This window comes from Mycteria americana, chromosome 1, assembly GCF_035582795.1.
Source record: "Mycteria americana isolate JAX WOST 10 ecotype Jacksonville Zoo and Gardens chromosome 1, USCA_MyAme_1.0, whole genome shotgun sequence".
In the NCBI taxonomy this organism is placed as follows: Eukaryota; Metazoa; Chordata; class Aves; order Ciconiiformes; family Ciconiidae; genus Mycteria; species Mycteria americana.
This window is the reverse complement of record NC_134365.1, coordinates 220,248,321-220,257,937: the sequence shown is the minus strand read 5'-3', so window position 1 is coordinate 220,257,937 and position 9,617 is coordinate 220,248,321.

Below are 9,617 nucleotides of genomic sequence, written 5' to 3'. Positions count from 1 at the left end.
TCCTATGAAAACCCGTGAGGATTGTTACAGTTAAGCCAGATTTCTGGAGAACCTCCTTCTCCTCCTAAAATGCACCCAGCCTAAACACCTTGCCACGAGCTTTGTTAGCATTTTATTAGCTTGCCTTGTTTTGAGAAACCGTCTGTTTTGTTACTGCTTTGGGTCTTGTTTCCTGGGTTGAAGAGTTGGTTTATCGTATTTCTGTAGACATGAATGAATAACTGGTTCTTCTTCCGTCATGATGCTAACTCCTACTGGACAACGATGGCTGTCCTCAGTGCCCTGTGCAATACACTCATGCTTAATACAAAAATAGCTCACCCTTTGAAAACCTGCTGTTCTGGCAGTTGTGATTCTGCAGTTTCATAAATATATATTCATCGTTCTTCCTGAGGAAACATAAACAAGGAATAGTTAATCAGAAATGAGCTACACAGAGGACAGAGGAAAATCAATTATGTTTTCCTGAGCTGATTTATTTAATGACTTCTATGAAGATTTATATACTACCATGATAACTACTGAGGAACCAGGCAAAAAAGAGTCATTCCTTTCATGTTTACTTCCATGCAAAAATATTCCTTTATGTTTTTCTCCTCGGGCAATTTAGAAAATTAGTTTTAAAGGAACATTTATTTTTGCATCTGCTAGGCTGAGTTGGATTGGTAAATATCTCTGCTTCCATCGGTTTAAAAAAATGTGATTACAGAGAAAAGCTTAAAGAGCTGACTGGAGAATAAAGGATGAAAACACAAAAAATAATCCAATATCAGCTTTAATTTAATTATTTTTAATAACTTATGAACGCTGGGTGCATGAGATAAAATGTTTAAATACTTGAGGATTTGGTACTTCTTCGAGTGAGGCCCTCCTGAGGGATGGGCTGCAGCTGCCGAGCCTGGATCCAAGGCTACGTTATTCCATTGGTCGGGATCACTGTGGGATCTGATCACGGGATCACTGGGATCTGGCAGTTTGGTTTTGCTGAATGTCAGGGAGGAACAAGCTGCATCCTTTGGATCCTAGGTTTGACATCCCCAGATCCTCTGCAGCGTTAAATCATCTACATTCCTCCAAAGCCAAGGGTCAAAGCAATGTGATGGTGCTGTTTTACACCAGGATTTGGCCCACACACTTTTCTGTCATGTCATCTGAAAGTTAAGAGGATTTTGGTTGTACCTTGTAATTGGTTGTGCCTATTAAAATACTGCATGTGTGCATTTGACTCCATAATTAACCCATCTTAGGGCACTGCAAGGGTCTGGACCAGCAGCCTCAACTTGGTATGGTGCAGCAGTTGTGATCCTGAGAAAATGTCTTCTCAAACCCTTGTTCCTCTTCCAGTAAAAGATAACACAGCTACCAACCTTGCCTCACACGTATCCCTAAATCACCAGGACTAGAGCAGCTCTCCCACCACCATGAACTCATGATACGGTGAGGGTCACAAGCCTCAGCTACACCTTGTGATCCATTTTGGACCACAGTGGGGAAACTTGCAGCTCAGGGAAGGTAAGTGATGGAGCAGTTCTGGCATCCCGAGATGTGTGAATACAACTATGGGAAGGATATTTTGGGTCTTGCTATTCTTGGTGGTTCATCTCCATGCTGGTTAGCTCTGAGCCAAGGGCCACCAGTGAGAGTATCACGATGGTTCATGTGACTCCTGATGTTTGGCAGTATAGGCAAAGTAAAGGCAGGCCCATTCCTTTCTCTTCTGATCCAGACCCCAAACAATAGCATCTTCTCAGCTATTTCAGCTTTCTCCTTCCCCTGAAACTTGTGGCTTATCTTGCACGAAAATACCATCTGGGGATAGTACCTTCCAGACCATCTCCGTTCCATTACCTCAACATGGAAAAGCCATTTCAGGACGGTGATTTCATTATACATCATTGATGGGGGATAAATTATTAAAGCAGTTTCATAAAAAATGAAAGACATTTTACACAGAGGAGGAGTCCTGACAGTAACCTAGATATGTCACAAAAACTGATTGCCACCAAATAGGAAAACCTGCCCCTTGCCAGAGCAAAGAGGGGTAAACTATGAAAGATGCATGAGGATAGAAGGAGAAATGAAGTGACTGGAATGACAGAGTGGGAGATAAATACATCAAGGTAAAGGAAACAAAAGAGAAAAGACAATGGAGGAAAGGGGAGTGAACGGAGGTTAAATAATTCAGGTCAGGATTTTTAACAGCTTTGAAGAAACAAGGGAGCGTAAATCATCTAGGAATCATTGGGGGGAAAAAACAACCCCAACCCATCATGCTATTCACAGCATTAAAAAGAGCTGTTGGGTATCCTGTGCCATTTGGACAGACCTTGGCTGGTGTCAATCAGCAAGGAGTCAATCCATTTGGGGGTATTTACACCATGCTGAGGAAGTGGCCCATAAATCAGAAGGGCAAATCCAACAGATGCAATTCCAGCAGTTTTGGCCACTTTACACCATGGAGGCTGTTGCCCTCAAATCCTAATTGAATCCCCCCTCAGTTCTGCCCTGGCCCTTGATGGATCTGTCTGGGAGCCCTCCCCAGCCACCGAGCTCCTTCAGTCCTCATTAAATGGAAATAACCGATCAGATATGGAGTTTTGCAGCATTAATCCATGTTCATGCTGCCAGTGCCACTGGTGGGCAAAGCATCCCCTGTGACCTTTACACATCTCCTCAGCCCTGGGCAATGCTTCTCCCTGAAAATCAGCAAAAGCCCTCAAAGCTGTAAAACCCAGGACCTACAAAGGGTGAAATTTGGTCTGAAACACCTTGCTGAGCACTTTCCTCTTCTTTTCCAGTACTGCTGCTCCTCTTCTCTAGGGGATACATCCTCCCTGGACCAGTTTTATTACCCAGCTTCTGGAGGGGGGAACAGAAAACGTTGCCTCCTGCCTCTGTCTCCCTCCATTGCATTTAATTTCTGATCTGGAAATATTCCTTTTCTTTCCTCGCTCTAATTTCTGGTCTCCTGTGTTGCTCCTATTTTAGCCTTGGCTTTGCTTGCTTGGGGGATTCTCTTCTCAGCCTTACAGATTTGCACTGCTGCTGATGCAAAGGACAGCCGAAGCTGTAAGGGTGTACCAAGTACACTACAGATAAAAGCAGTCATGCAAAATTCAGCTGCATTGAATTAGTCTTGCTGGTGGGAGGATAATTCCTATTAATCACGTCTATTACAGGAATACCTCAAGATAAGCAAAAGACAGACAGAGCAGTGAATAGCACAAAATGAGGGAAACTCCCAGCCACAAATACTTTGCAATCTAAAAAGAGAAGCACGGTAGGAAATATATAATACGTCGGGTGGGCAATACGGCAGTTGGTAACTCAATTATTTTTGAGAGTGCGTGGAACCTGAGTGGGACATATTATGTAGAGGAAGAAAAGCTAAATGGAAAGAGAAGTGGAAGGAAGCAAGAGTCTGAGGATAGCAGGTGACACCAGGAGGAAGGGGAGGGAAATATTAGCAATGGAGAACAGAATCTGTCAGGATATAGACATTATTACCATTTCTTAACAAACAGTAAATATTCCAGCTTGTGGCAAAATTAAAATTTTGGGATGAGAAGGGGCAGATGCCGAGTTAAATCAGAACATTGCATTTCTATATGAGATGAAATTTGAATATTTTTTTTTTTTTTTTGGTCAGTCTGAAATGACGTACCCAGTCTGGTGGAAAAATATGTGGTTATTTATGAGTTACAGAAATGTTTTCTAAAGTGGGCATCTTCTGCCTTGATTTGGGTCAGCATTTAAATTGACTCCACCGTTTCCAAACCTACCTCTGTGAAATTTCACCTTCCTGCTTCAGACACATTTCCCTGCAGTTTCCACAGGTGAAATGAAAGTTGGTGGCCACTTGTTCCTGCTCTCACTTTGTGCTGAGCTGCTTCAGGGACCTGAAGAGGCAGAAAAAAATGTCTGTATTTTGGTGAATGTTGGGGTTGGCTTTTCTGCCCCTCCAAGCCAGCTCCCTGAAGATCAGATACCGATGGGAGAACAAGCCTTTTTTCTCATGTTTTCCACCACGGATGTCTGGGTTACTACAAATAATTGCGTATAGATAAGATCCTTGGCTGACTGGATCTATGCTGCCTTTTTTCCTCGGGTGCATCTGATTCAGAGACAAGTGATGGGCCCCGAGACATCAGAGAGCAACAGCCAGACGCCTGCCAGGTCCTGCCTCCCCGGGACACCAGCAGCTCCAGGGATCTGGAGCAAAACCTCCCGCAGGCCACCGACGTCTGGCGCTGGAGCTTTGGACTGGGCTCCTCTCTAATAATTGTGCAATCATGGTAATTATACACAAAAAAAAGTTAATTACTTAATCTTGTGTAACAAGGACCCTTCAGCTACTGAGCGAGGCACACGCTCGGCGCAATTATTCACAGGCATGTAATCTACTTCCCTTTGTATTGAATATTTCATTAGTTACTATTCACATCTTCTCAGAGGTGCTTTGCAATGGTTCAGTGATTGCATTTACTCTAATTTCTTCTTGGCTTGTACAAATGCTGTCGCTACAAATATTCCTCTGTATTTTATCCCTTTAACAAGGAGGCTCTTTTCAACCTTCCTGTTGCCAAAAAGAACTCGCCACAATGTGAACATCAGGAGCTTGAGGCAATTTTAGGTTCCTGCTTTCCCTTCGAGGTCCTTTGGGTGGATCCCCATGTTTTTGTCCCACATCTGTACAGCTCTTGGCACCCTTGGGATTTTGGCCATCACAGGGTGCCTTAGCAGCGGTACAGTATGAATAGCAAATAGCAGTATTAACCAAGGATCTCTGCAAGTGAAGGAGATTGGATCTTCTAAAACATTCACTCATTTTAAAGTTGGTCCAGCCATTGCTGGAATCACTCTTAATCTACTCCTGCACAGAACAGGGGTCTGTATAGGAGGAGGCGTATCATGGACTTGCATTTTCACTTTGAAGATACTCGAATGACTTCTCCAAGCCCGAAGCAGTTTCCGTCTGAACTAGACCCAGCAAACCAGACCCTCTGGTTTTGGAGGGCTTTGGAGCTCCATGGAAGTTGCCCAGCTCTCCCCACCTCTGATGAAGTAGCTGCCTTGCATAATTAATTTGGGAGGGAAAAGCAGCCTTCTGCTTAAAGTTAACGCTTGCGGAAAGTAAAGCAAATGCCAGCTCTAGGTGTTATAACACTTCAGCCTAAACCTAGAAGTATTTACTGGAGTGTGCTGGGCCAGTGCCTTGCTGGAACGGCGGTCTGGGTACTTCATGCACTCGGCCATCTATAGGGGACAGGCTGTAGGGCTGGACTACGTCTCCCATGATGTGCTGCGTATGTCATATGGACATAGGGAGCCTCACCCAGAAAAGATGGGCATACAGAACAACCACACCTGCTAATCCCATGAACCAGCTGAATTCTTCCTACAACATTTCCAGTTTGTATTTTGTCATTTTGCAATGAAACATTTTTTGAAAAATGCCGAGAAGAAATACTAATTTGCTAGCAAGTTTTGGTGTCTCGCCCAGCATTTGCCCTAAATGGCAAATTGAACAAATTTAATGTTAACAGCCTCAGAAAAAGGTTTGAGATGTTCTTGGCTACAACACAATGACAAGGGGATCTGCCAGATGTTGCACAAGGCGTGCTTAACCTGGTGACGTCCAAATGTGAGTTCCCGACAGCAGTTAAGAATTTATAGTCATTAAACCTTCCAAGGATTTTTGAAAAGAGTTGCTGATCCTATCAACTAGGCTTCCAGGTGTCGTGGTTTAACCATAATCTCTGAAATCCAGGATGAAACTTCCATGAGTTATGGAAGTGAATCTGATCTCTCTGTTGCCCATGTAAACTAGAAAGACCATTGAAACCAGTGCCATTTCACAGCTATGAATAAAGGGAGAATTGGACCCATTTTCTTTCTCTGACTTTACTGAATATAAATCAAGGCACAGACATGCTAACTGCATTACACAGATCCTGGTGACAGTAACTTCTCAGTGTTTGAGAGACAAGAGAAACTGTCATTCAACTCTGATCATCAGCTTTATTGTAGGCCAGGCAGACAATACACATTTCATGCAGACTATACGTTTGCTCCAATCGCCGCTCAGAAGAAAGTGCTCGACTTCATGTGCGTTGGTCCTGCACTAAGGTACTTGGTTCTTGGTCTGTAGCACCAGTGGTTTTTTCAGGGGTCCTGGAAGCAGAGAAAGAGCATCATTGCAAAGCTGTCAGAGCAATAGGCTGGAGCACGACAACGAAATGCCAGCCCCGAGTTGGAATTTGCCCCGTGACAAGTGGCTCTGCAGAGCACTCCCCGAGCAGCCCACACATGTTTGGTATGTCCTCAGGCTGGTTGGTGAGCCTGGTCCTGGTCCAAGACCCATGGATGTCCACAAAATTAGGAGGGCTGGAGCGCTTGACTTTTTGACCAGCCCCTGATTCAGCTGGGACCAGGATCAGGCCCACCCATCAGCTATGAAAAATGCTTGCCAATTGATTATAACCTGCATCGAACGAGCACCTCGCTGTAAAATTGTCTCATAAAGAAGCAGTTTGTTTCCCTCAAGGTAGATGGTGGAAGCCCTATAACGCAGGGGAGCCGAGCTCTTGTGCTGCTCACGAAGCACCCGGTGCCTGTTAAAACAACCGACAGGAAAGCAAGCCCAGCTAACCCATGCTAACCCCCTTTGAGACCACCCCTCCTCCTCAATGCCCCCAGGAGACACCAGGAGGTAATGGTGGCACCAAGACATTGGATCCCTGTTGGGATGAGCTCTGGGGCCAGCTCTGTCCCTGGGGTAAAACAGCAGAGGTTCATCAGCCTAAGCACCAAGTTTTGATTATGCTTCACATGTTACGGGCAAACTATAGCTCCTGTGGAGTGGATTTCGGGTGGTCTTGGATAGGAGCATAAGAGACCAAAGCCTGGGAGTTAGGGTAGATGCTGCCAGGAGAAGCTCTGGACAGGTGCTGGAGGGAAGGTCGGGTCTTACTGAAGTGCAGAGGGAGAGATGGGGAAGGAAAGACCTGTAGGGAACGAGGGACTCAGTCTTCATTAGGAGAAAGAGAAGGAGGATCTCCAGGGACGAGGAGAGACATGTGATGGATGGGGAGGGATCTGTGAGGCTGCAGAAAGCAGATGCAGAGGCAGGAGAAACCTGCTCAGCTTTAAAATGGGCAGCTTTGCACAGTGGTTGCATTAAGGGACTGTGGAATTCCCCTTCGTCCCCTAGCCTGATGTTGGTTTTGTGTAGGGAATGGTTCCAGCCTGCAGGTTAAAGGAGGGAAGGAGAGGCTGACACCAGGGTGGGAGAAGAGGTGCTAGTTACCATCTCCTTGGCCCATGAAACCAGCCCAACCCGGATATGTGAGACTAACCATCCCTGCGTGAGAGGCTCATGGGGCAGGAGCATGTGGAAAGCCCTGGCAGGACAGCTCTTGCTCAAGTACTCACCCTTATCCTGCCCTTCGTGCTTACAGTGAAGAGACATTTGCCACCAGAAGCTGTTGGCAGAGGTTGGCATGGCCTTTCCCCTGTGTCCCCAGCGTAGGAAAACTGCTGAGTCTTTCCAACCTACCAGTTCCTATGGGAATAAGGTGAGCCCAGCACCGTAAATCAAGGGATTAGGGGAAAACGCAGGGCAGCTCCTCTTTGGGAAGATGCCCCACTGTCAGGTCAGACCAGGTCCATACTGCTGATGCACAGACATCTGCTAGGACAGGACCTGTTGCCTGGTCTCTGGAGAAGGCTGGAGATGCCTGCACGTCCTTGCCAGTGGAAAGCATGACCAAGGCTGCCAGCAGCTACTCCAGATGCCAAGCCACCCCTTCCAGCACATCTTCACATCTGGTCTAGTAAAGGAGGATGCAGTTACTACGGAGCCTGAGCTCAGGTCTTCTGTGCCACTGTGCATGTGGTGCTCCAGGTTGTAGGTGGGTCAACACCAGACTAATCCCACCTCTTCCCTGGGCTTGGTGTCCAACCCGGCTCTTGCTGTTGCCCTGCATTTCAGAATAGAGTTTGAAAGCCAAAATAATCTCTCCCTGGAGGAACATAAACCGTTTAAAATCACCCTCCATCAACATTTCCCTTAGCCCCTGCTAGAGTCACCAGGGGAATTCACCCCTTCTCAGCAGCCTTGGTGTGGTACCTCTTTGTTGAGGCAGCCATGAAAGCTGGTGCATGCGGTGCACGTTTGCGTGGTGGATACTTCTTCATTTTAATCTGTTGGCTCTTTTCTCATGAGTGTGTGCATCCTTCAGCCATGTATTGCAGGCTGGCTAAGAACCAGCCTCCTGGAGGAGAAAGAGGCTGTGTCCCATCACCATCCCCTGGCTTCCTCTTTGTTTGCATCAAATACATATAATTGTCTGGTTGTCCTTCCCCATAAAGCTCATTCCGTACCTGTTTGAAACTGGAAGGAGTGTGAGGGGGAGGTAATTACATTATTTTCCCCAGGAATCGGTATCCAGGGACAACAGAGCATTGCACAGCCTCTCACCAGGAGGAGAACACCCCTGGCTGCTCTCTGCAGGGCTGCACAGCGAGGTCCAGCCCTGGGTACCAGCCTTGGGAAGAGCGAGCTGGGAGGGTGTAAATCAGAGGGTTGAAAGGAAAGCCTGATCTTGAAAAGTAACGAGACCTAACACAGAAACAGCAACATTTACAAATGATCTTTGTCTCAGCCAAGTGAGGAAAGAGTTTGGAGATCGTTGCCCTCGCGAGGGCTGCTGGCGGCAAACCGTTGCCTGGTGAAACCCATGTGTGTAGGAGAGGTTAATTATGTGACATGACAAGGTGGAAAATGGAGAAGAGATGGATTGGAAATGACAGATCATTACTTGGGTTACGGCTGAGAGAGAGATGCAGAAAGAGTACAAAATTCAGCAGGGGCTCGTTTCCCAGAAGCAGTCGGCTCGTTTCCCAGAAGCAGTCCCTGGTGTCTGGAAACAAAGAAAGGATGACCACCATGAGCACATGTAGCACGGTCTCCTCTTTGCTGGTCCTGGTGTAGCAGCAGGGAGCTAGGCTCTTGTGACTTGGGGTCTAAACCTGCCTCTGATGGTGATGGGCTCCGGCAATGTCATCCCATTCTTCACAGATGTGGAGGACCTGCTCACGGCTCACCCCTGTTCTTCTGTGGATTTGGGTCTTGGTGTTTTGGTGGCCTCGTATCAAAACAGAGCCGATGACATTTATTCTCCTCTGCAAAATTATCTTCATTGAAAGCAGTTTAACTATCTCCGAGCTGTTACGAGTCTGTATAGACAGCCAACTCCAGGCACATGGAAAATTAAAAGCTGACTTCAAGAGCAACTAGAAGCACCAGGAATCCTCTCCTGGTGGCTCAGGAACAGCAACACGACCCCAGGCACATATAGCTGTGAAGTTGGGCACTGAAGGGCCGTTTTTTGCAAAGAACCATGAAATACGGCCTTTCTGTCCCAGAAAATTCAGGTGAGGAGACAGCTCTCCTCTGTGGAGGAACTGATCTTTTGGTTAGGGCCCTTACCCAGGAGGGCGGTGGCAGGTTCATGTTCCTCAGAAGATACAAACTCATCGATTCCTGGGCAAATGCAATTAACAATTAGGTTACAGGACATGGTGAGTCACTTCTCTCTGCTGAATGATTTATG